Source organism: Ailuropoda melanoleuca, chromosome 3, assembly GCF_002007445.2.
Source record: "Ailuropoda melanoleuca isolate Jingjing chromosome 3, ASM200744v2, whole genome shotgun sequence".
NCBI lineage: Eukaryota > Metazoa > Chordata > Mammalia > Carnivora > Ursidae > Ailuropoda > Ailuropoda melanoleuca.
In genome coordinates, this window is record NC_048220.1 from 15,026,404 (window position 1) to 15,052,637 (window position 26,234).

At 43.7% G+C, this 26,234-nt stretch overlaps 1 long non-coding RNA gene across 1 annotated transcript in view; it reads right to left on the bottom strand.

The window, feature by feature from the left end:
* Window positions 1-480: 480 nt before the first annotated feature.
* The window catches only part of LOC117801458, a 79,460-nt gene continuing 53,706 nt past the window's right edge, over window positions 481-26,234 (bottom strand). Inside the window, exon 3 of the long non-coding RNA XR_004624001.1 lies at window positions 481-559. This is a non-coding gene — a long non-coding RNA (uncharacterized LOC117801458). The remainder of the gene's footprint in view (window positions 560-26,234) is intronic.

Here is a 26,234-nt window from a genome sequence, read left to right on the forward strand (position 1 = left end):
GGGTCCAAGGGACATTTTTTTTTTTTTTACAATCCCTGGCGAGCCCCCTCTATGGCTCTAACTTCAACCATATTCAAACCGAAGTCCTAGGAGAATTCAAGACCATTGGTTCTCTTGAACTGTACAAAATGTTGATGACTTAACCACAAAAGTCACATTTCAACACAGCTCTTCAATCAAACCACCCAAGCCTTCAGGTTCAATTCATAATCTTCCAACCATACATAGATTCTCTCCCTCTCCCCACCATCCCTCTTTTTTTTTTTTTAAAGATTTTATTTATTCGACAGAGATAGAGACAGCGAGCAGAGAGGGAACACAAGCATGGGGAGTGGGAGAGGAAGAAGCAGGCTCACAGCAGAGGAGCCTGACGTGGGGCTCGATCCCATAACGCTGGGATCACGCCCTGAGCCGAAGGCAGACGCTTAACCGCTGTGCCACCCAGGCATCCCTCCCACCCTCCCTCTTATTACCTCCATCCTTAGGGCCAAGATGATTCCGGACAGGCTCATGGAAGTCCTTGGAAAATCAGAATGCCACTGGATCGCACTGGATCGATCTAATGAAAAAGAACATTCAAGAAAGATAAAAATGTGGACACTCTAAGAACACACTGTAAGGTTCTAGTGGGTTCTAAGATCACCTGGGCAAAGAGTAGCATGTAAATGTTCAAAGTAGCAGAAATGTAATCGCAGGAGTGAGGGTCGGGGAAGCAGGGCCGAACTTACCACAGTGTACCTGCACTGTCATTGTCCCTGAAAAACCCAGGGCTTTGTGTCACCTGCAGAAACGGCATTGCCATAGGTTCAGGGGCTCGTGGGTTTGGCCAACCAGGTTGCCAGGCTTTATCTTTGTTTCTTGAAAGGCAAGTCTGCTCACCAAGTGGATGTTCATTAGATCTGCCAGTTCCAAACAACTCATCGTCTGATATCCAGCAGATCAACTTAAACTACCACTAACTTCACTATAACTGCTTCTCTAATTATAATGATGCCGCGAGACTTTGGAAATTGTCTTGGCTTCTTCAGCACTTACTATAGCATGAACCGCCCAAATGCCAAATGTGGGACTCTGTCCCCCCCAAAAGAGAGGCCTATGGAGAATAAAGACGAAGTAGAAACAACAAATGGGAGGACCTTTCTAAACTCAAGGATTAGTGGCATTTGGAAGGTCTGTTTTTCTCATATCAGAAACAGAGAAGAGTCAAAACCAGGGTGGGCAATTCGTCGTGTCCTGGAGGGGGTTTCAGGAAGGACAAAGCTACTTGGCTGGAATGAGGGACAACACAACAGGAGGGGTGCTCGGGGCCCCAGGCCATAGGTTACCTCCTGCCTCCATTTGGGCTGTCACACAGTAGCTTAAGGGTCCTTGCCAGTCTTCATTGCAGCCTGTGAACTATTATCTCCTAGTTTCCATTGGAAACAATAAATTGTCACTCAAATTATTTTACTTTCCTTTGCCTCTCTGTCTCAGATGGCATCTCCATCAGCTTGACAGCAAGCAGAAATATGGTGGTAAGAGGGAGAGGCACCAGCACGGACCTTTTAAGTCACCTCTGGGCTGGACCGCAAGGCACGCAGGGTAGGAGCATCTAGAAAATGTGCCATCAATAAGCAGCAGCTAGTTCACCTGCCCCTCGGGGCCAAGTTCCCCTTGACCTGGCTTCACCTCTTCCCTTTTCTCCTCCTACACAAAGGCGTCTGGGGGAAGGCAGTCTTGGCCATTTAAAAGTTCGTTTTCCAGAGTTTGTGCCAGACATGTCTTTCTGATTGCCTGTGGGCCTCAAGAAGCAAATGTTAAAACCACTGAGGTCCTTCGGCTTGTTTCTCATGTGAATCAAGAGCCAATCTCTCAATCCACCGGGTAACATTCCCGTTGATTCCTTTGTATATCGTTCAGGCCCATAAATCACTCCAGCAGCAGCCCCTCCTCGCAGGAGATGTAAGGAAATGATACTGTTTTATGTGAGTAATTAATCCTGCAGCAGATGTGAAGTCTCCAAGACTGCCACCATTAGCACACTGACAGGCTTCCGAACGCATATTCCGACCCTGGTTAGTAATGATTTTAATATGCTAATACTATGTTACCCATAAACAAGACACATTCAGGCCTTAAGTTTTATATAAGTGCCATTATTTGCAGAGGCTTTTCGGAGAAGACTAGTGATGAGGTTTTTATATTCTTAATGCTGCTGTTGAATAAACAGTGGCCAATTAACATACCAGCTGGAAGTACACCATTCCTCAGTTCTCGGTCGGCCTGTAATATCCAACACTTGTAAAGTGAAGAAAATAATTCAGATTGAAACTAATGGCCACTGGGGGAAGAGAAAACAGGAGTTCTGTGGGGGATTATTTGCCTAGCGATGTGGCTTCTGGTCCTGGAAATGACAAAAATGACAAATAGTGCTACAAAAGAAAATGGAAAAAAAATACTGGCTGCATTGAATAATTTAACAAGATTTCCTAAAAATGCATAGCTGGAGTGCGCACCGTCTCGGCCCTGCCCCGTGGCTGCGTGGGGGGCGATCCCTGGATGAGCGTGTGTCGTGAGGGCAGCTATGTACCCAGAGCCGACATTCTGAAATGTATTTTATTATTTTCCCCCAGCTTAGGTAAGGTAATAATCCCTAGATAGTCCCAGCACCTTCTGTCTACCTTTCTTGTTGTCACATTTTCTCCTTAAATAGCGATAGTACAATAATAAATTGCTATCCGCGGTAAACGTGCTTCATCATAATTTTGCTACATTCGGAATTCGGAAAATGGCCACGGCCACTGACAGGCAGTCTGTAAAACCAACAGCAGCTATGGTGTTGCTGCGGGAACGAGCTCAAGGTCAAAGCCTCTGTGTTGGAAAGGATAAAGCCCGGGCTCTCCGAGAAGAGCGTTTTTTAGTGTTGCCTGTTTAACTTGATAAGACAAAAGGACTCCTGTCACAATAAAGATTTTGTAACAAGAAGTTATTTCCTAAAGAAAACATTCTAATCAAGCAATCTGGGCCAGCACTGGCCTGTGAGTTGAAACAGAATGCCAAACATGGAGTGTGGGGGGATGGATTTCAGCACGTTCCCCTGGCTGCGGTCAGCCATCACTCTTCGTTTTATGCCAGCATTGACAAGCAAGAGTTTTACCAGAAACTTCTCTTGAGTCCAATGTACTGACTACCGCAGAGAGGGTTTTGTTTGTTTGGATCAGGCAGCTATGTTATATGGATAAAACAATCCTGCAGACCCATCATTTAGACAGACCACAGGACCATGCTCGGGCACGATGCAAATAACCTTGGTCATATCCCCCAAGGAAGCAGCTAGGAGACAGTGGCCCTTGGGGGACAGAATCCCCTTCTGCAGTCACCTAGAAGACCCTTCTTTCTCTCACCTCTCTGTCCTTTGTGCTCTGGTCCAGTGAAAAGGTGTGAACACTGTACGAGTGTCTAGAAGTTCATTCCTGAGCGGTCTCTAACCTTACTTAATCCTCGGAAGGCCCCTTTGAGATAGAAATCGTTTTCTCATTTCAGATGAGCCAAAGCAAGGATAATTAAATTGTTCCTGGCCCTGAGATTCAAATCCAGTTTTGTCTGGCTCCAAATTCTGCTTTCCTCACTTCCGCTTCTCTTCCTCCCAATCCCGACCCAATTCCCTGGGAATTGTTCTTTACACTCCAGGATGATAAAACCATCCCTCCCTTGGAGACTGGCAACTTTCCGCTAACAATGTACAAGCTTCTATCACCAACGGACAGGCTCGCCTTACAGAATATATCCAAAGGAGCCATTTAGATGGAAAGCTTCATTGGTATCACCAAGAGTGCAAAACTACAGCCAACTCAGATGTTTGCCTTTTCTCACTCTGTTCTTAATACTTTTTCTCGTGAACCAGCGAGACAGGAGATGTCAGTGTAATGAGATAACAAGGTGCCTTCCCCATAAATGAATGTAAATCTTCCAAACAGATTTATCAGGTGTAGTGCCTTAACTATAAGCATACCTCCAAGACCGAACTACTGCTAAATGTTCTGCACCCAGAAGGAAATAATATGCCTGAATAATGGTGAATTAGAATGGCATTAGACCCTATACACAGTTAATTCACGCCTTTTAAAAGTCTTTCCATTTCATCGCTCTCATGAAGATACCGGGGGCTTATGGGAGACCTGCAGCCCTCTTCCTTGATCATTCTGGAAAAAGCAGGCATCTTGTCTTTCCATTCCCCGGTCTTTACAAAATGTATAGTCATGATTTCACGCAGGTGTTTTACATTCTCTCAATCATTCTCTCCATAGCAAACTCACATTTTCATAATATGTTGCTTCCATAATTCAACAAATAATTCTTTTGCATCTGCAACGCACAAGGCAGGTGTCAGGCATACGGTCATAAACAAGCTGACAAAATGCTTTCCTTGCTCTTGTAAAGCTTATTTCTAGATCAGGGGCCAGTGATTTTTTTTGGGGGGGTACAGGGCAAGGTAGTAAATATTTTGTGAGTCACTGAGTGCCCTCGGCAACGACTCTGGTTTGGCACTGCGGTACAAACACAGCCATGGACAGCAAGTACGTTACTGAGCATAGCCGTGTTTCGGGAAAAGGCGACTTACAAACACAGGCAGTGGTCCAGACTTGGCCTGTTGGTCAGAGCTTACCAGTCCCTGTGCCACAAGATGCCATGTTGTTACCATTCTTGCTTTTCATTATATGTCCTGTTCAAGTAAACATACTATGATTTCTAACTAGACTTTTTAGTCTTGTATAATTACAGATTCACATGAAGTTGTAAGAAATAATACAAAGTGGGGGATGGGGCAAATGGGTGAAGGGGGACAAAGGGTACCTAGCTTCACTTATAAGATAAATGAGGGGCGCCTGGATGGCTCATTCGGTTGAGTATCCAACTCTTGGTTTGGGATCAAGTCATGATCTCATGGGTCATGAGATGGAGCTCCGTGTGGGGCTTGGCACTCAGAGGGGAGTCTGCTTGAAGATTCTCTCCCTGTGCCCCTGCCCGCACTCTTGAGCTCCCACTCTCCAAAAAAAATAGATCTAAAAAAATAAGAAGTGAAAAACAAATAAGACCAATAAGGTCTGGGGATATTATACCCAGCAGGGTGACTATATGTAACAATACTGTACTGCATGTTGGGAAGTTACTGAAGAGTAAAAAGGAGAAGCGTTCACCCCACACGTATAACATGACGACTGTGTAAGGTGAAATGCTAACTAACTTCATTCTGGTCATCATTTAGCCAGATATACACGTATCAAACCACCACATGATAGAAAACTTACAGTGTTACATCGTAAAAGATAAACTGGGGCAGAGTAAACCTTTTAAAGTTTATTTGAGCAAAAAGCTATTTCAATTGGGCAGCACCAAACCATAAAGTGGTCAGGAGCTCTCCGTCAGCAGGAGCTGGGAGAAAGACTTTTATAGAGAAGACGTGAAAGCAAAGCCGGAGAATTATCTGATTGGCTAGAGTGTAAATGGTAGCATGATTTGGGAAAGCCTAGTTGGCTTTTTGCAATAAGTTGTCTTTTGATTTCAATTTCTTTATCTTGAGGCATTATAGGCTTAGGTTTTCATTTGCTTATGTAAGCTACTAAGGCATTAAAGCCATCTCAGTCTAATGGCCTCCTTGTTTGATGAATTTAATAGTAATATGTCAATTATATTTCATTAAGGCAAAAAAAAAATAATTGCTTTTTGGGGCATTTGGCTGGCTCAGTTGAAAAGCATGTGATTTAATCTCAGGGTCGTGAATTCAAGTCCCATATTAAGGGTGGAGATTACTTAAATAAATACAACTTTGAAAAATTGCATTTGTAGTAAAAAGAAATAATACAGAGAAATCCCATTCATCCCTTACCCAGTCCCCCCCCCACGATAACATCATCAAAAACTAGAGTACAAAGTCACAACCAAAATATTGACAGTGATGGAGTCAAAATACAGAACATTTTCATCACCTCAAGAATCCCTTGTCCTGCCATTTTATAGCCTCGCCCACTTTGTGCCCCCAGTCTCCTCCTTATACTCTGGGACCCCTAATCTGCCCTCCATTCCTCTCCATTCCTTCTCACCTCCTTCACTTTCAAGGTTACGAATAAAATGTTCCCTGTTACCACAGCACAGAGTCACATCTTACTTAGCAGATTCTCCTTTTTTTTTTTTAAGAACTTATTTATTTGAGAGAGAGAGTGAGAAAAAGAGAGAGAGAGCATAAGCTGGGGGAGAGGCAGAGGGACAAGCAGACTCCCCGCTGAGCAGGGAGCCTCACACGGGGCTCGATCCCAGGACCCTGAGATCATGACCTGAGCCAAAGGCAGACGCTTAACCAACTAAGCCACTCAGATGCCCCTCAGCAGTTAGATTCTAAAGCTAGTAAACAAGTTGAATATTGCGTATAATCAAATGTATCCTTAGCAGATTTTAGAAAGGCACCCCTTTGTAGATACACACAGTCACTCACTCTAAATACAATAGAGCCCACACATCCTTCAGTGGTAGACCAGATGGCTTTCTCTTTGTTCAAGCATTTAAAGAGGCTGTTTTTGCATATCCAGGATTATGTCACTGAATCACTAGAATTTCATTCAGCACTTCCAGAAAAGAATCATGGGGAAACTGAAGCCACCAAGAAAACAACATTTCAGCTTCTTATCTAAAGGTCTCACGTGGCACACAATTGTCCTTTGGGAGGAACATCCTTCTCTATCCCCTCTGTGTCTCCTTTTGTTCCCTAATGCCAAGCATATATTAATTAATAGCAAATAATATTAATGCCTCTGATTATCACTGGGGGTTTTTTACAGTACAATCCACTCTCTTGGTAAAGTTCCTCTAACTCAGTAGAAATAACCAAACTACTGCCTACTTCTGGGCTAGTTCCACATTTTGGGTTATACTTCAGCGAGATGGTCTCTTAGAACTGCATCTGTTCTTAAAAAAATAAAAACACCCTTTTTCCTTTGGTAGACACTATATAGCTTCGGTATTATAATTTTGGACGCAGTGCATGAAGACTTATCTAAAATTGGATATTTGTTTTGTACATTAAGGAGAGCATTAAGTTTGATTTTTTTTTCTTTCATGCAGAAAAGACTGCAAACATCTATAGAAAGAATCAATTTTCTCTAATACTAAGGGCTTTGTTGTCTTCTTGTGACTTTCAAAGAGCTTGGCTAATGTAAACCAAATCAGGTTTAAAAAAAAAAAAAAGGTAGGCATTATTCCAAGGGAGTGCTCTGGCATGCCAAGTTTTCACCTAGAGAGAATTTTTACAGTCAAGTTACAACCGTCTTAAAATGGGGTTATAATGGAAAACACCAGTAGACAAACAGTAGTCATTTCAGAAGTTCCCTTTAATAGCAGGGTAAGCATTGGCTGCTTTTCTTTCCTGAGAAATATTTGGAATACCTAAATGTGTTCACCTTTTTTCAGCCGTGCGCCTTCTAAATAATTTCCTAGGACAAGTGGAGGTCTGTGACTAGAAAAGCAGCATGGGCTGTCTGGAATGTTCCCCCCGATTTCTGCAGTAAGTGTGTGCCCTCCCCATCTGTCACTCTTAACATGAAAGAGACTTGATTTAACGCCCGCCCGGCTGCACGCCCTTGCATGGTTATGAAATGGAAGCTTATATTCAATGCATGAGCTTGACGCTGAGAGCCTCACACGATTCCCAGCTCTCCCCGGAGGGAGTGAAGCCCTCGCTCCTTAGCCTTTGCCGTGCACCATGGCTGTGCCTCTATTTGAACACATATTTCACGCTGCCTTGTAGAATGATTTGTGGTGTGCGTGTTTGTTTTTCCAACCGGATTCCCTGCTCTCAGGCATATTGCTCCCCGCAGCATCTAGGGCCGAGTCTGGCCCGGGGTGAGTACTGAGAAAGTGTGTGTGAGCCTGAATGTGTACTGAAAAGCTACGTATACCGCTGGGAGTGAAACAGATCTGGCGTATCGGAGTTTGGCAATACAGAGGACTGGGGACACACTGATTCTAGACAGACGACAACACCTTTTTTCTGTAGTAGGGGAAACGTGTAAGGGAATTCCGAAAGAGGACAGAAAAGGTCAAAATGAAGCCAGAGGGGTGAACAATCAGAACAGAAATCTGAAGTCTACCTGAGGGTAAATTTCAACACTAGTACAGGGCTTAGGTGGCTAAGTTTTGTGAATGCTACCATCTGGGGGCAGGGGGGGGCGGAATCTGGGAGCCATGCATTAGCCTACATCCTCCAAAAATGCCAGTGAGGTGTCTGTCTGTCTGTCAGGTCAATGGCACCCCAGCCTCAGCTCCAAGAAGTACCAAACACAAATCCTCTCTGAAAAAAGTATCCCTAATTTAGGCTCATACAATCCCTGGAGATTAACCAGAACTAACAGTATCTCATAACAATAACAACAACAACAACAACAAAAATCACCAGACACAAGGAAATAAACAGCTACAAATGAATTCAGCAGAAACACAAACGCATGGATACAATGGCTTGATAGTTTCAATATTCTAAGAGAATAGAAAATACATATGAAATCACTGAATAGGTAATTTTTTAAAATGAGCCAGCAACAAGAGACTTACAAAATTATCAGGAGGATTTAAATAAGAATCAAACCAAATTTGCAGAAATAAAAGAGAGAAGCATTTAAATTTCAAACTCAATCGAAATACTGAGCGGCAGAGTGCATAGAATGGGAGAAAAAATTAGGGAACTGTGGTCAATATTTAAAAGTCACAAAGCAGCGCACAGAGGGTGAAGCAGGAGGATCAAACGGGAAGGTTACAAAATCATCCAAGTGCATTCTCAGAAAAGGACAGTGTCCAAGAGGACAATGTCTGATGGTTTTCCATAACTGACGAAAAGCAAACATCTTCAGAGAGAGGATGCAAAACTCGTATCAAATAGCACAGAAAGTGGGGCACCTGGGTGGCTCAGTCGTTAAGCGTCTGCCTTCGGCTCAGGGCGTGATCCCGGGGTCCTGGGATCAAGCCCCAAATCAGGCTCCTCCACTGGGAGCCTGCTTCTTCCTCTCCCACTCCCCCTGCCTGTGTTCCCTCTCTTGCTGGCTGTCTCTCACTCTCTGTCAAAAAAATAAGTAAAATCTTAAAAAAATAATAATAAAATAAAGAAGTAAGTACGAAGAGAGTGCACTCAGGAGACCTTCACTAAAGGAAGATGTATTTTAGGAAATGGAAAAAGCTGCCCAATACAGAAGATCTAAGATGCGAGAAGAAAATGAAAAATAAAACTGGAATGTAAGTAAATCTAAACAAATATCGTATAAAATGATAATGATGCTTACATCTGAAATAATGATCAAAAGATAACAAGAATTTCTAAGTTCCTGTAGTGTTTGGAAAAGCATTTACGTAAGGCTGATGTTGGACTCTGTTGAGATAACATATACATGGTAAAATTTCAAGTGTAACCTCTAAAAAACTACACACAGTCCATATCCTCCAAGCAAATGGAAGGGGGAAAAGAGAGATGAGAATAAACTCAATTTGGAGAGAGAAAAGTCAAGATATAGAAAAACTACAAAGTAATATGATAGACATTAATCCAATTGATTAGTAAAACTAAACATAAATGAATACGATTTTTCAACTAAGGAAGAAAGATCATCAGACTGCCTAGATGCTATTCACAAAATAGCGTTTTAAAAGGAGGTCATGGGCAGCGCCTGGGTGTCTCAGTTGTTACGCAGTAAGCTCTTGGTTTCAGCTCAGGTCGTGATCTTGTGGATCATGGGATCCGACCCTTAGTCAGGCTCATGCTGAGCAGGGAGTCTGCTCCAGGGTCTCTCCCTCTGCCTCCGCCCCTCCTCCCTCTCATACACTCCCTCCCTCTCTCTAAAATAAATTTAAAAATTTTTAAATTTTTTTTAAAAGAATCAAAGTTGACAAAGTTGAAAATAAAAGGAGAAAAATATATGAGGTCAACATGAACCAAAGAAAGCAAAATGAGATGTATTAATACAGAAAGAAGGGCTCAAGAAATACAAATTTTTGTAACAAAGGGTGTCATTGTGGTAAAAAGGTTCATGGCAACAGAAATAGGTAAAATTCCAAAAATTACCTGTACCAAATAGAACTCAAAATATATCCAACAACGAAATGATTAAACCGCAGGTGAAAATTAACAAATCCATCATCACAAGGGAACACTTCAGTACGTGTATCTCACTTACTGAAAGGTTAAGTTGACAAAAACCTGGTAATTATATGACCTTTAAATCCACAATCAAATACTTGCCTTAAAGGGTATAAGTAGGATGTGTACCTAACAATTTGAGAATATACAGTCCTCCCAAGCACACATGAAACATTTGCCAACGAATGACCACCCAGAAACCATAAAAAAAAAAAAGGCACCAACAAATTTCCAATTTAACCATAACACAATCACGTTAGAAATGACTAAGGTAGGAATGTTAGACTTCTTTCTAAATTCCTGGAAACATAAAACGGACTTCTAAATAACTCAGGTTTCAAAAAAATTCTAATGGATATTTTCAAATACATACAAATAAATGATAACTTCTGGAAAGCAAGCAGCAGAAGAGAAACAGAACCACACACTAGAAATTTGGAGAAGGTATCTGTCACACATACAACCAAAAAGGGACTGGTGGTCAGAATGTATCAAGAAGGGCTGCTCATCAGGAAAGTAAGCACCCAAATGGAAAAAGTCGACAAACACACCGAGAAGTGTTTTAGAGAAGAGGAAACAAGATTCTCAAATAAACTCACGCAAAGAAGTTCAGCCTCGTTCACAATCAGGGAAATGCCGAAACACAATGAGATACCATTTTGTATCCATTGGACTAGCAGAAATTAAAAGACTTGATAATACCAAACATTTGCGACAGTATGGAAAAAGAATCTACCACTCAACCAATCAAAGTATGAATTATCAGTACTTCGGAATAAAATCTTGCATTATTTTGTAAAGTTGAGCTTGCAACCCAAACTGACAGTGGCAGGCACGAGCTGAAGTACGTCGTGCGTATGAGACACGCACAGGATCATTCGGAACAGAAGGACTGTAGCAAAAACTGCGAAACAGACCAAACTGGTAAGAAGGATGTGGATAAATAGTGTTTTATCTCAACAGTGAAATGACACTAGTATAAAAATGAACGGACTCTATGCGCAAGAGCACGGATGAATTTTAGAAACATGCCGAGTGAAAAAGAGGACATCAAGTCTGAAGAAAATTATTCAGTTCAAATAAAATCAAAGATAACTATATACTGTAGTAAAAGCATATGTGTAGTGCCTCTGTGGTTAAAAGTTATATCTAAAAACACAAGGGGAGCCCCCGACTAGCTCAGTTGGTAAAGCATACAACTCTTGATCTCGGGGTTAGGAGTTCAAACTCCATGTTGGGTATAGAGCTTACTTACACACACACACACACACACACACACACACACACACACCGGGGAGGCTTGGAATTGGGGAAGAGAGGTTAGTAATTATTATTATTATTTTTAAGATTTTATTTATTTGACAGAGAGAGACACAGTGAGAGAGGGAACACCAGCAGGGGGAGTGGGAGAGAGAGAAGCAGGCTTCCGACTGAGCAGGGAGCCCGATGCGGGGCAGGATCCCAGGACCCTGGGACCATGTCCTGAGCCGAAGGCAGACGCTTAATGACTGAGCCACCCAGGCACCTTGAAAGGTTAGAATTATTAATGGATATTGTGTTTCTTTGGGGGTAATGAAAATGCTCTATAATTGATTATGGTGATGACCACACTAACTGTGAATATTTGAAAAACACTAAATTGTACACAAAACGGTGAATGGTATGATACATCAATTATATCTCAATAAAGCTGATTAAAAAAAAAAGCAAAGCAATGATTAAACACAGAAGTTCGGGAGAGCGTTGACTTTGAAAACAGAATGAGATAAGGAGATAGACACATCATTTCACGGATGTTTCTCCTATTCTTATTCAAGTTTATACGTATCTAGGTGTGTAATTCTTCCACAGGCATCAAATGTTATGCAAACAAAAAGGCTAGGAAAAATAAACAAGCAAATCTACATAATTCCCACAGGGAGGCCTTACTTTAAGCCTGCAGGAATGTAAATGAAGACCTAACCGCAAAGTGCCCCGCACCACAATACTTATTTCTAGAATAAGTGAGTTTGTATGAGCAAAGTGAAATAAGTTCCGAACACTAGAAGCTTGTGGTATAAAAGTTTTCCCGTTGCAATTAAAAAGTCTAAATGTACTTTAGGAATATAACAGAACACGGGACATTTATATCATCACTTTGCCCTTGGAAGCATTTTTATTTATTTTTTATTTTTTATTTTTTTTTAAAGATTTTTATTTATTTATTCGACAGAGATAGAGACAGCCAGCGAGAGAGGGAACACAAGCAGGGGGAGTGGGAGAAGAAGAAGCAGGCTCATAGCAGAGGAGCCTGATGTGGGGCTCGATCCCATAACGCCGGGATCACGCCCTGAGCCGAAGGCAGACGCTTAACTGCTGTGCCACCCAGGCGCCCCGGAAGCGTTTTTAAAGTGAAGCTGACTTGTATGAAACCTCTCTACAAATGTTTCCACTGGTCCTGGAAAAGTAAGTACATGGCTTTAACTTGCATTTCAGATTTTTGCAGGTGGCCTCAAGGCATGAAAACCGGGACTGTACTAACGCGGCCAGAGTTAAGCTACCAATTCTACCATGTTTCACTCTTTTCTACTTTCTCAAACAATGTTAATCACTTCAAAGGGAGAATAAAATTGCAGAGAGTGAGAATTATTATATCTAAATTGTATTAGACCAACATCAGCCTTAAAAATTACGTCATTCTTTGGTGCCTCTGATTTGTATGTCCAGATACTATAGCAAATGTCGCTTCTGGAGAGTGTCACATGGGGATCCCATGGATCTCAAACACACTCGTTTAGAAGAATATTGTACCTGTGGTATCGTTCTTTCAGATGCATATATATATATATAGAGAGAGAGAGAGAGAGAGAGAAAGAGAGAGAGAGAGAGAGGTATGAATGCCCTGGTTAGATAAACAAAATCACACGTCACTTCATCTCTGGGGGCAGGAAGATAATATTTATATCTATAATATAGATTATATCTCTACCCACCTACCTACCTATGTATCTTTAGCTCATACCTCCACCCCAGGCCTCCAAAATTAAATAAAACACCCCCCAACACACACACACCTCCAGCAATATCAAAGGTCAAGGAATAAAGCCCCTGAGACAACCCACCAGGCCCCATACCTTCATTGCCACTGCCATGCCATATTTAAGGGCTTAACCCTATTCGATCCCTCCCCTAAAGTAATTCGTCAATGGTAGCCCGTGTCTCTGTACGTAAGTACTAAAGCTACTTCGGATACCACTTATATGCATTGTTCCATTCGCTATTTACCAGAGCCCTAGGACGTATGAAGAGGAGAGCTGATTATCTCCATTTACAGATGACACAGAGTCACAGAGACCCTAATGAACGCACAAGGATCTCTTTTGATCAAACCTATAAAGCTGTGACGTTGTATTAAGCCTCTCTAGGCCTTGATTTCCTGATCTAAAAAATGAAGATAAGAATAGTGCTTATCCTGGGGAACCGTGCTGAATCAGGTGGTAGAACATGTGACTCTCGATCTCAGGGTTATGCGTTCGAACCCGTGCTGAATCAGGTGGTAGAACATGTGACTCTCGATCTCAGGGTTATGAGTTCGAACCCGACTGCTAGGCGTAGAGCTTACTTTTAAAAATCAAGGGTAGTACCTAGCTTATGGGGCTGTTAGGAAAATTAAACGTTAGTATGTGTGAAGGGCTTGGAATGAAGCAGACATGTGCTACAGGCTGTATGTTGGCTATGATTTTCATTATGCAGGTGTTAGCATCCCTGCTGTTTTCATCACACCTTGCTAACACCTATAGGTTGCCTGGTTCCCCTTCGCAATTGGCAGAAATGTGACCCAGACCCAGTTCTGAATAACAGAATGTTATTGCAGGGAGGACATCACGGAGTTCTTTATGGTCCAACCTCCCACTGCTGAGCCCCCGCCCAGGAAAAATCCAAGAGCCCATGGCTAGTTAGCTACAGAACTAGTTAGCAACCCCTCTCCCAGTTTTTAATCTTTAATCTTCTCCCACCAATTAAGGGAACTTGCCCACTGTCTCTAGAATCCCTTCCTTATTCCTGAAATTTGGTCTTGTCCTTATTACCCCTGGTTATATCCTCCATAAAACCATTTTGTTTCCTTTGATCTGGTAGCCTGGTCTTCAGGTGATCTAACTCATCTGGTCAAGCACTTCCTTGGCAGTTTGCCCACCTACACCATGTAAATTTCCATAGTGCACACATTTGTTGGACTGTAAGGATGTCCAGGTAGAAGACTGAACAAGAGTGGATTTTCGATCAGTGCTAGATTCATACCTTAAAGATACGGAAATAAACACGGACTTCATAAAATACTGACTTAGAAAGACATGACTACCAAATTCTTTCCATGTCCACATATTTTTTAAGTGCCAGGCCAAGTATTCTCAAATTGATTCATAATACTAAATTCTATGAAGTCATTTGAGCACCTCCAGCAGACTCTGCAAGCCCCAAGCCTTGACCTCTCTTACTTGTCAAGGTATATTAAGTTCTACCCAAAAAGATCGAGCTGTTTTCTCAAAGGCAGTTCTGTCTTCCAGAGTCCCTGATTAAAGTACTAATGCCCTTCAAAAAGCAACCATCTCAAGCAGCAATTCAGCAAGACAAACTGTCACCTGGGCTCAAGTTCATGGTCTGTAAGGATGTGATTCACGGTAGGGCTGGGGATGTCCCCACAAGTAGAAGAAGAAAGGCCACATATTCAGCTAGAGGACAGGATCCCTGGAGACATTGTGGGGAGGGGTAAGATCAAGCAAAACCACATTTCTCCCACTTCCTGTTTTGGAAGGAGAGGCGATAGAATTAGACGTGTTTACGGAGGCAGCAGCAAAAGACAACTTTGTGGCAAGTCACCAAGAAACAGAGTCACAGGTCACCAACCCAAATGGCTTCAGCACCATGATGTTGAGGCTGTCATCTAAAAAAAATGTGCTGAGGCAGAACAAAAGCCTTATGGCCTGTATTATTGAACACGATAGTTCTAGAATAACCAAATCGATACCTCTGCGAGCTGCGAGAGGGAACCCTATGGATGAGAGATTCCCCACTGCTACTTGCTACGTGCCTAGACTGCGTGAAGCAACGTAAGGTAGGTCTTAACAGTCAAGCTGAGAGATGTTTTAATATTTATCTTTCCTAATTATAAAGGTGATACGCTTTCATCTTGGCAAATGGGGAAATGGAAAAATGACAATAAAATACCATTTCTTATGCATCAGGTAGGAAAAAAGCTGAAAAGCCCAATCATCTCCAAAGTTAGCCAGGATGCGGTGAAATAGAAACTTTGGTGGGCTGCCAAAAGGAATGAATTTTGGCAAGTCCTGGTAAAGCTACAGAGGCACGTAGCCTGTAATCCAGAAACTCTGCCACTAGGTATCCATCCGAGAGAAGCAACCACACTTTGACACCCCAAACACGCACGACGCTATGCGCTGGAGCACTGTTTGCAATAGTAAAATAGTGAAAACAATCTGTTTCTCAGTAAAGTGTGGCATGGTATATTACATTCAAAACATCTACAAGTATCAACACAGATAAATACCAAAAGTATCTCATCAAATTTTTTTTAAAAGGCAAGTTACAAAAGGTTGTGTATAGTACGATACCATCTAGTTTTAATATTGACACACAATGTGTATATCGTTTAGGATACAGACATATGTGGTAAAAAAAAAAATACAAGATATACGTGAGAAGGATACACAGTAGAGTAAATGGATTAGCTTAAGCTTCCTGGGAAAGAAAAACTAAAATAATAGTGGCTTGAGGGGTGCCTGGGTTTTAAAATTTAAATTTTAAAAAATAAAAAATAAAAATAAAAATAATAATGGCTTAAATAAATTAGAATTTCATTTGTTTGTCAAACTGAAGTCCAGGCAAGCTGCTTAGAGTTGTAATGGCGACGAGCAGAAGAAATCAGGGGTCTTCTAACTAACAGCTCTGTCTTCCTTCCCTTTCCCTTCCTTCCTTCCTTCCTTCCTCCCTCCCTCTTTTTTCTTTTCTTTCTTTCTTTCTTTCTTTCTTTCTTTCTTTCTTTCTTTCTTTCTTTCTTTCTTTCTTTCTTTCCTTCCTTCCTTCCTTCCTTCCTTCCTTCCTTCCTCCCTCCCTCCCTCCCTTATTGTATTTATTTATTTGACAGAGAGAGAGAGCACAAGCAGGGGGAGCCGCAGAGGGAGACGGAGAACCAGGCTCCCTGCTGAGCAAGAAGCCAGACACAAGGCTCGATCCCAGGACCCTGAGATCATGACCTGAGCCAAAGGCAGATGCCTAACCCACTGAGCCACCCAGGCGTCCAGCTCCACCTTTCTTAACACACAACTCCTGTCATAATGGCCACATTCCAGCTAGCTTGAGAGGGTGGGGGGTGGCTGAGGGGGAGAGGACACGTCCCCCCTTTCCCTTAAGAATTCTGCCGGGAAGTTGCGCTGGTAACTTCTGCTTTAATTCCATTGGCCAAAATTTAGTCACACAACAATATCTGAGAAATGCAGTGTTTATTTTAGGCAAACACATGCCGAACTAAAAATCAGGGGTTACTTCTCTAAAGGAGGAAAGGGAAAGAGACGGCAGGGGGACCTAGACTGTTATGTGTGATGTCGACTTCCTTGCATGTTTTAAGAAGAGATTTGAAGCAAATACCACATATTGTTAGCAGAAAACGTAGAAAATACAGAAAAAGCATAAAGAAGAAAAACCATTGACCATAGTTCCCCAGAAACATCTATGTATCCATATATGCTAAATACCGGCACGAACATGTTGGTGGCGGGCCCTTAGATCTCTCCCCCGTACATGTTTTTACACAACTGTGCCTTCAAACTTACGTAGCCTACAACCTCCTTTCTAATTCTTAGAGTCATAAGCATTTTCTGTGTCTTTTAAAATTCTTATAAAATATAATATTTGATGACTGCCAGGTCATCTATCACGTGGATGTGTCATAATTTAATTAACCCCTTGTGTTAAACATAGGAAACTTCCAATGGATTTTATATTTATAGAGTTTAAACGTACTCATTCTGACTTGTGTTGCCATGTCTCCAGGTATTGCTCATTTCAAGGTAAAAATAATTCACCACGGTCCCCTTCATTTACATTTCTAATTCACCGCAGAAGCAATTTTTGTTTTCCTGAGAGATTGCGGTTTCCCAGGGCTCCCGTTCAGGTCATATCTATTCCAGACAAAGTCTTTGGACCAAATTTCTGAGCATCAGATGAAATCCCCCAAGACCCAGCTCTTCCTGCATATTTTCCTGACTCTCAGAGAACTCTCACTGATTTCCTGAGAGTCTCATCTTCAAGAGAATCCATACTCATCAGAGGGGCGCACATCAAGGATGCTGGTCCCCTGGGACGAGTAAGAGCCCACAGCACTCTGTGTCCCCATTTCCGTAAGACCTGGGCTTCCGCATTGGACCAGCCTGATCCCACGAGACACCCGCTGCACATGAGACGGGCTCTGAAAGCCGTATTTTGGTACACTCGGTGAATGTGGTGAGGCGATCCTTTTTTTTAATGCTACCTTTGATTCTATCCTTGAGAAGAATGATTCTCTTCCTCCCTCATCCACTTTTAGTGAACTTTCATTTAGACCGTGCATAAAAGATACTTTCTGGAACCCCTCTAATGGATTCCGCTTTGTCCCACATGCTTCCAAAGAGACTTTCAAACCCCATCTAGATCCTTCTCACCAGATTCTGGTGATGCAGTTTCAATGAGAGTCCAGAAGATAGCCTGACTACAAATCCTAAAACAATATATTCAAGGACATACTTTCCAAGTGCCCCCCAAACTGATGAAGTCACTCATTCAAAAACTAGTTGTTGGGGACTCAGTGTGCTCCAGAAATGCACAGACTGAACGTGGGAGGTCGATTAGGTAAGTACATGATAAGACAGTGTAATACCTTGGTAAGCTGAAGAGAAGGCGTTAGGGAGTATTAAACTGAGTGAGTGTGTGTGTGTGTGCGTGTGTGTGTGTGTGTATAAAACACAGACCTGGCCCTTTGCTCTGGTGCATACGGCATTAATCAGTTCCACTAAAAGAAACACATTGACTCACAAGTTCTACCCAATAATTCCATGGGAGCCTGTATCCCACTCAGGAACCTCCTTTCTCATTCTGGGTCCTTTCCCAAATATTCATAACTGGCATTCCATCCTCATCATCGTATTGTTGATTTGAAGGTAAAAACAATTTTGGGGTCCCCATTCATTGGTAGTTATAACTGTGGGCGCCTGTGTGGATTCTAACCACATGTCCCTCACAACCCCATTCTCGGGGGGGCTCGTCTTCCATAAGTCCCTCTCTCGGTCACGTAGCAGCCCAGATCTGCTCCGTCTTACCACGACTATTCCCCCAGCACCCACCCCGGAAGCTTCAAGAAGGACTCTACGGTAAGATTTCTACACTAACAGACTGGATCAGTTCAGATCATGCTCAAATGACCTTTACCCAGGTGTTTTCTTTTTTTTTAATGGACATTGTAGATGAAGCCCATGGTAAAGACTCAATAAATATTTGTTGAGTGAAAGGATGAATAAATCAATTACTGTGCTTCTAGATTCCCTTTAGCAGAGCGCTGAGCACATAGTTTTCAATACATTGTCAATTGATTTCCTTCTGTGTTACAAAATTATAAATGTATCAACAGATTTTTTTTAAACTAGGTGTCCTTTTTCTAGTGAGTTAGCTTGGCATTTTTTACTTAATTTATCTTCGATTAGATATAAAATGTGTGGCAGCACTTTTTCAGAAGGGGTACTGGGATCTATCTCTCAATTTTGAGATAAGAGATATGAAAAAAATTTTTAAAGGATCTCTAGCCCAGTCCAAGGCTCTCAGATGGCTCGTTCAGGGCAGGACCCACACTACTGGAGCCCAGTCCCCCTAAAGCACGCAAAAAGATCCTTCAGTGTGTCCCCTGATGGTCACTTTCCTTAGGCACAGGTGCAGCATGCTACAAGGTACCCGAAGGATAAGATAACGTCCCCCAAGATGCATCCATACGAAGATCCACCATCACATATTCTTCACTTCCTAATCTAACAGGCTGAATGCTGTCCCCTCAAAATTCATACACTGAAGTCCCAGCCCCCAATTCTTTACAATGTGACTGTATCTGGAGATAGTCTGCAACGTAATTCACTTAAAGTGAGGCCATTAAAGTGGATTCTAATCCAGTATGACTGGTGCCCTTATAAAAAGAAAGGAGGTTGGGACAAAGACAGGTGCACACAAGGGGAAAACACCACAGGAAGACCAAGGAAGAAGACAGCCATCTACAATCCAAGAAGAGAGCTCAGAAAAAAACAAAACAAACAAACAAACAAAAACCCACTGCCAACACCAACAGAACCCTGCAGCAAACGACTTTCTGCTGTTTAAGCCACCCAGCATGTGGTGCTTTGTGGGGGCTGCTCTACTGAACTAATGTCCCACGGAAACCCCCCATCTGAACTCTGAGTGCTTGGCCTGGCTTATCCATGAGCTGCTGGACACTTGCCAATGGGGCTTAAAGATGGTATGCCAGTGACCCAGAGACGGACATCCCCGCCTATCCCAGTTCAACTGCTCCCTGCCTGTGGAAAGCATCGCTGGACAGCGGCCCTCCCCGGAAGCCGCCCCTCATTCTCCACCAGTCCACCTGGCCGTTTAAGTCCGCAGCGTAAGATGCAACCTGTCATTATCTTGTTTATTGTCTGTCTTCCCTAGCAAGAATGGACGTTCCATCAGGGCAGGGGTCCTCTTTGTATCTCCAGTACCAAGCACAATGCCTGCTGCAGAGGAAAAGATGTTTATGGAATGAGTCTAAGATGTGTGGTTTTTTTTGAATCCTGTCAATACGTACAAGCTCCATTTTTGACACATTAACCCCATCATAATTTGTTCCTTTTTTTTTCTTTATTTCAATTCACTGAGCTCTGGAACCCGGCTTTGAAACCTGGAACTGACTTCTGCAAAGGAGTTGAAGGGCAAGCCAGAGCCTCGCTCAAGGTGCGCTCGACTGCCTGACAGCAACCGTTCACGTGCTTTTAAATGATGGAGGCCAGGCAGTGTAGGTGAGCAGGAAGGGAAACCCATCAGAAGAATGATTTAGCATTCGGACGAGTGTTAAAAATGAAGCATGTGTTATAAATAATAAAACACACCCAACTGTGCATATTAAGTTGTAATTCGATCTCTGACTTCTTCTGACGTTGACAAACCACTCCAAGACTCCTTCTCAGGGCTTCTGACTCCACGAGTTACTAACCCCTGTCGACGGAATTTCTACTTTATTATTATCATAAGGTACCATCAGGTCTATATTCCGCATGTATGAAAAACAAGGGGCGGAATTAACTGGACAACTCCCAGATTTTGCCGGAAACGATGCTGAGCCAGTCACAAAGAGAGAAAACGTACTTGTAAATCGGGCACCGAGGGGGGCAGTTGGATCAAGTGAAGTTTCTGGGCTCTGGGTTCCGTCTGTGAATGCCGTGAAATGCAACAGCGGAGGGAAGCGCTCCTATGGGACGTCAAGCGTTGGGGTCCTGGAGCTCCAGCTGTCTCCACCCTGTGCTGACCTAGAGCAACACTCACTGTCCAGGCACAACAGCATATCCTCCAAGTGGCCAGAGGACAGGGGGCCGCGGGCTGCTCTGCGTGCCGGGAACAGCATTCCCATCTTCAGCGGAAAACAACGCCCCCAGCACAAGTGACCCTTACTGCGTCTTGCCATCTGATGGAGAGGCTTCACTGAACTTCTCTTTTGAAAGCTAGCCTCGCTGCCACCTGCTCTTCTGCCATCAAGGTGTTCAGTCCTAGCTAAAGGCCATGCCTGGGATCTGATGTGGGCAGGACATCCCCGGAGGCTTGGAGAATAAACAGGAGCTCACTCCTGCACCTATTGACGACCTTAGAATTTGGCTGTGAAGTCCCCTCCCCCTCCTCGTCCTCTTCCAGATCTGGTTTATTCCCTCGGGGGCAACAGGGCATCTGCGAAAGCTACTGAACATGCTGGGCCCTCCTGCCCTGAGCACTTAGCTAAATCAGAGGAAAGGAATCTACACCGCCTAAAAATAGCAAGGGAGCATTGATTTTTTTTTTTCTCACTTCTCTCGACACCCTCCTCCCCTCCCCCTGCTAGTCACTTTCACTTCAGCACGTTTTCCCCTGAAATCAAGTGAAGGAAGGTCAAGGAGAAGAGGCAGGTCAGTGGTGAAAGCAGGGAAGGAGAGCGAGAGCAGAGAAGGGAAGGGGACGAAGAGACACAATCCGGGACAGGAATCCCCGACAGGACGAAACACACACTTCCTATCACTGGGGCCGGCTGGGGGCGGCTGCTCACCCCCCCCCCCCCCCCNCCCCCCCCCCCCCCGCCCATGACTCCTGACACTGATACAGATGGTCTTGCTGGGGACAAAGCAGCCAGGGTATCTCCGAAATGGACATACTCGATGTTCAAGGTCAGTCTGCGCCCATCGCGACCCAATAGGCAGAGAATCACTCACTTCTACCTTGGAGTTTGTCTCCTTTTCAAAAATCATTCACCAAGAACAGGATGTGGACGTACACACACACACACACACACACACACACACACACACACACACGACTGCTAACAACAGCTTATCCCCGAGGGGCGGGGTGCGAGTTGGGAGGAGACACTCTGACTTTTGACTAGATCTTTTTATAAAACCATTCGGGTCATAAGCAGTTTTGACTTCCTTTGGCGTTTTCCAAATTTTCCATAAGAAATCGTGTGCTTACATAATTTTTAAATTAAAAAAAAAAACGCCTTTAAAAGGAGAAGGAGGCTTTCTCAGGCATGCTTATACTTAATATTCTCAACAGCCCAGTGAGGGGACCAGGGGGGACACGGCTGAGGACCCGGAGTCACTGGGACTTGGGTTATGAGCCCTCTTCTCCCAGCTGCCAGAGGTGGAAACTGAGCCAGTGATGCGACCTACACCACAGACACAGTTGGATAAGAAAGCCCAGTATGCCAGGTTCCTAGGAGAATTATAGCAAATGCAACATGCTAACACTTATAATAATGCTTGGTCTGTGATAAGCACCCAGTAATTAAAGTTTACTGTCATTATTTTTTTTAAAGATTTTATTTATTTATTCGACAGAGATAGAGACAGCCAGCGAGAGAGGGAACACAAGCGGGGGGAGTGGGAGAGGAAGAAGCAGGCTCATAGTGGAGGAGCCTGATGTGGGGCTCGATCCCATAACGCCGGGATCATGCCCTGAGCCGAAGGCAGACGCTTAATCGCTGTGCCACCCAGGCGCCCCTAAAGGTTACTGTCATTATTATATAATAATTATTCTTAAAGAAGTTAGGAGATAAACCCAGGACAAAGAGCAACACAGCTAACGGTGGCCTCGAAGCCAAAACCAGAACTGAGTCCATGGAACCCACATGCCAAGGGGTTCAACAGGACAGTCCACATCACCCACACTCGGGAGAGTCAGAATAGCCCTGATTCTTTGGAGTCCGCGTCAGAGAGAAAACTCTGTGAGATGTGTATGGCAGGGCACATGGGTCTACCCAGCCCTGGACGCTTCCCAATCCAACCCACACGTGACCGAGAACACAGAATGCTACCAAAAGGAGGCCTGGAAGAAATACTATCCGTGCCCGGTGCACCCGGCCAGAGACGAAGTTTGGAAGGAAAGAATTCACGTTTATGTGGATAAACCTAAAACTGGCCTCCAATTGCAGATTTTGAAAAGAATTTCTAGTTACCCATCCAGGGAGACAATGCCCAAAAAGTAGGCTGAATATTCCTCGAGCCTGGTCTCTGATTTGGTGTCAAAGCAATCCCAAAATTTACCAATATTTCAGTGTACTTAAGGGCCTCCCTTATCACTTTCATTGTAGATGAAATGATTGATTTCCCATCTTTTTAAGCATCCCTTACACCATTTAGATGGAAGCCTGAACAATATTTCAGGTTCTCTAGGTGGTTCTGTTCTGGCCTGGAAAGGCCTGGAAAGAGGGGTCATTTGGATTTTCTGCCTGAAACCAGCAGGGACGCATCATGGAGACCTGGTGCCCATGGATGCGGAGGTAGGGTCTGGCCGTGTGGGGGTAAATATCACCCAGAGGTCTCATTCGTTGCCGCCAGTGACGACCCCTGATCTCGGCCTGGTGCTCTGCACTTTCGAAGTTCGTTCTGGTACACTCGTCCACCAGCCTCTCAACAATCTAATAAAAACCAAACGTTATTAGCCCCATTTTTCAGCCCCAGAAACCGAAGGCTCAGCCCATGGAAGCGCGGGTCTCAAGGCCATAGGACGAGGAAGGAAAAACACAGCTGGCACTCCGTTTCTGGCCCCCTCTCCACTACCTCTCAAATGCTGCTTGCGCCTCTCGCTCCAAAACAAAGAGTTTCCCATTCAACCTCTCTGCCGTCCCTGCCATTTGCCTAGACATTCTCCCCTCCGAAACCGCTAAGGCTCAGACCACAGCAAGCCACCGCGCGATCACCCGATGCTCGCTGGAGTCCTGACAACGTTGACAAAGTCCTTGGCAGGCCCTTCTATTTCTGTGATCAATGGCACTGTAGCCGGGAACAAGGGCGGCTGGTGCCGGTCTCTGGCGTGCACATGTGCTCACAGGGTACTCAGGCGTTGACATTCCAAGCACAGAGGATGAAATCATTCTGCACCGTGTCCGTTTTCATGCTGTTAAGACATACGGTTGCTTTGCAAGCCACACAGTCGATCTTCCATTTGCCGGGGACATTCCACGAAGTGCTTCTAATTCAGCGTTAGCTTATCAGACAGCCAATCGCCCACTCTAGGGAACGTGTCAGCCATCAAAGGGAGTGGAGGAGGAGAACAGCATCGTAATGGCTTTCATTTCATCAGACTTACTTTCTTAAGGGCATTTAATCAATGAGGACAAGGAGTAGGCAGATTTTTAAATAAATGTGTCACTTCAGGTTAATCCACAGAACAGCTGAATGTATTTGTTTATGCGACTCCCAGATATGTCTCTTCGTGGCTCAGCAGAATTGATAATCTGGAAATCAAAACACGTTACAAGTAGTGTTAAACTACTCCCTCAAGGAACAGCTTTCTCGGACCTGCCGCCACGGGGATGGCCAGAAGTTTCGGGGATGAGGGTGGTGAATGTCAGCGCTGCGCGGCTTTCTTGACTCAACTGCCACTGCCATTTACAACAAAGCTTCCAATTCTTTTCATTTTCCCTCCTTTCATTAACCAGGTGAATAATGTGCTAAACAAAACAAAACCAAAAAAACTGTGTTTGGGATGACAAAGGAGCGGGCAAAAGGATGGTGAGATGGGAAGCAAGGAAGACTGCGGGGATTTTAATTTATTCTTGCGGCTATTATTAAATGCAGAAGTGACTACAAATTAAAAGGAGACCGGAACGCTACTGATGAGGCATGCATTGCTCCGCACTGATTATACCCAGATACCGGCTTCTGTTTATTCTCTCTGCGTTTTGCATCCTTGATGTGGCCCAGACAAACAGAGGAGCTGTAATTGCATCAACTCGGGTCCCGTGTCAAATAGAAATTCCTTTTGCCATCCATTATCAGCTATCTGAACTGTCAAAACAGGATTGTCACATCTGCTGGAAGTGTATTGGCCAGCTTGTGATGTAAATGCAGTTTCGGTATTTTACATTGATTTTCTTTTTTTTTTTTTTTTTTTTTTAAANCAGAGATAGAGACAGCCAGCGAGAGAGGGAACACAAGCAGGGGGAGTGGGAGAGGAAGAAGCAGGCTCATAGCAGAGGAGCCTGATGTGGGGGCTCGATCCCATAACGCCGGGATCACGCCCTGAGCCGAAGGCAGACGCTTAACCGCTGTGCCACCCAGGCGCCCCTTACATTGATTTTCTTAATGCCGCCCGTAAGCGTGCCCGTGTGCGGCCTCGCGCATCTTTCCAGCGATTTCAACAAAGCTTGAACCGTGTTGACACTTGTCCCCAGGTAGCAGTGTCCATTCAGAGAAGGATCTCTGCTGAGGCTTCTGTTGGAAACACTTAAATCATCTCTTACCTTTCTTTCTTTCTCTCTCTTTCTTTTTTCTTTTCTTTTCTTTCTTTTAAACAGAGAGTGCTTACCAAATAAGATTGAGACTGTAGGACCCTTTTGACACTGTAGCTAACAAAAGTTATTAATATGCTCTGGACTTCAGAGCAAGGATCTATTGAATAGTTGCAGGAATCATTTGAATCCCAGGCACAGGCTTAACTACAGCTTTTTACAGCTAGAAAAGGATATCCAGATCAGCGTGTGTGTGTGTGTGTGTGTGTGTGTGTGTGTGTGTGACATTGCAGGGGACACTGGAGGCTGATAAAAGCTCACTGTATTATGTCTTTTCCCCCATTTCTTTACAGACAGCCAAGGAGAAGCTGGCTTCCTTGAACTTGGGAAGTCATTAAGCTGCCAGCACTTGTGAATGAACATCAGAAGATGCTGCTCTTTATTTCACTGTATATTACAGAAAAATAGTGACATTGAAATAATGACGCATCATCTCTCTGCAGGCCCAGCTAGGGCTGCCCCTGCTACCACAGGGAGCCAGGACCTCGGAGTTTCTAAGATGCTCGGGGAGAGAACCCCAGCCCGAAGTGCACCTAAAAACATACATAATGGCCAATTTACAACAGAGTCTAGTCAGAATGGATTTTCATGTGCCAGCTTGTAGTACAATTCAGCTCTCCATTCTGAGACAAATTAAATTCATTCTCGTGCATCTTGGTGGCGATGTACAATTAGCCTGCGGAAATGGGAATGGATTTTCCTATCGTACAGGAGACTTTGGAAATTTCAAGGATAAGCTCCCACGCCCCCCCTTGAACGTCACCTTCAAGTGTGTCTCTCCAAAGTCACATACAGCAAACCATTTGGTAAACTGTGTGGTAACCTTTTTAAATATAGCTCCCTGTTAGCTTTAACATCATTATATTCCATTGTGATGAGAATGGACTTTCTGTACCCAGTGATAATTCTGCATGCAATTATCCAGGCTTTTCTCAGACTCTAGAGAAATCTAAGCTAATTGCTTTGGGACTTTTCCTACATTTCCATAAATTCTTTGTTAAT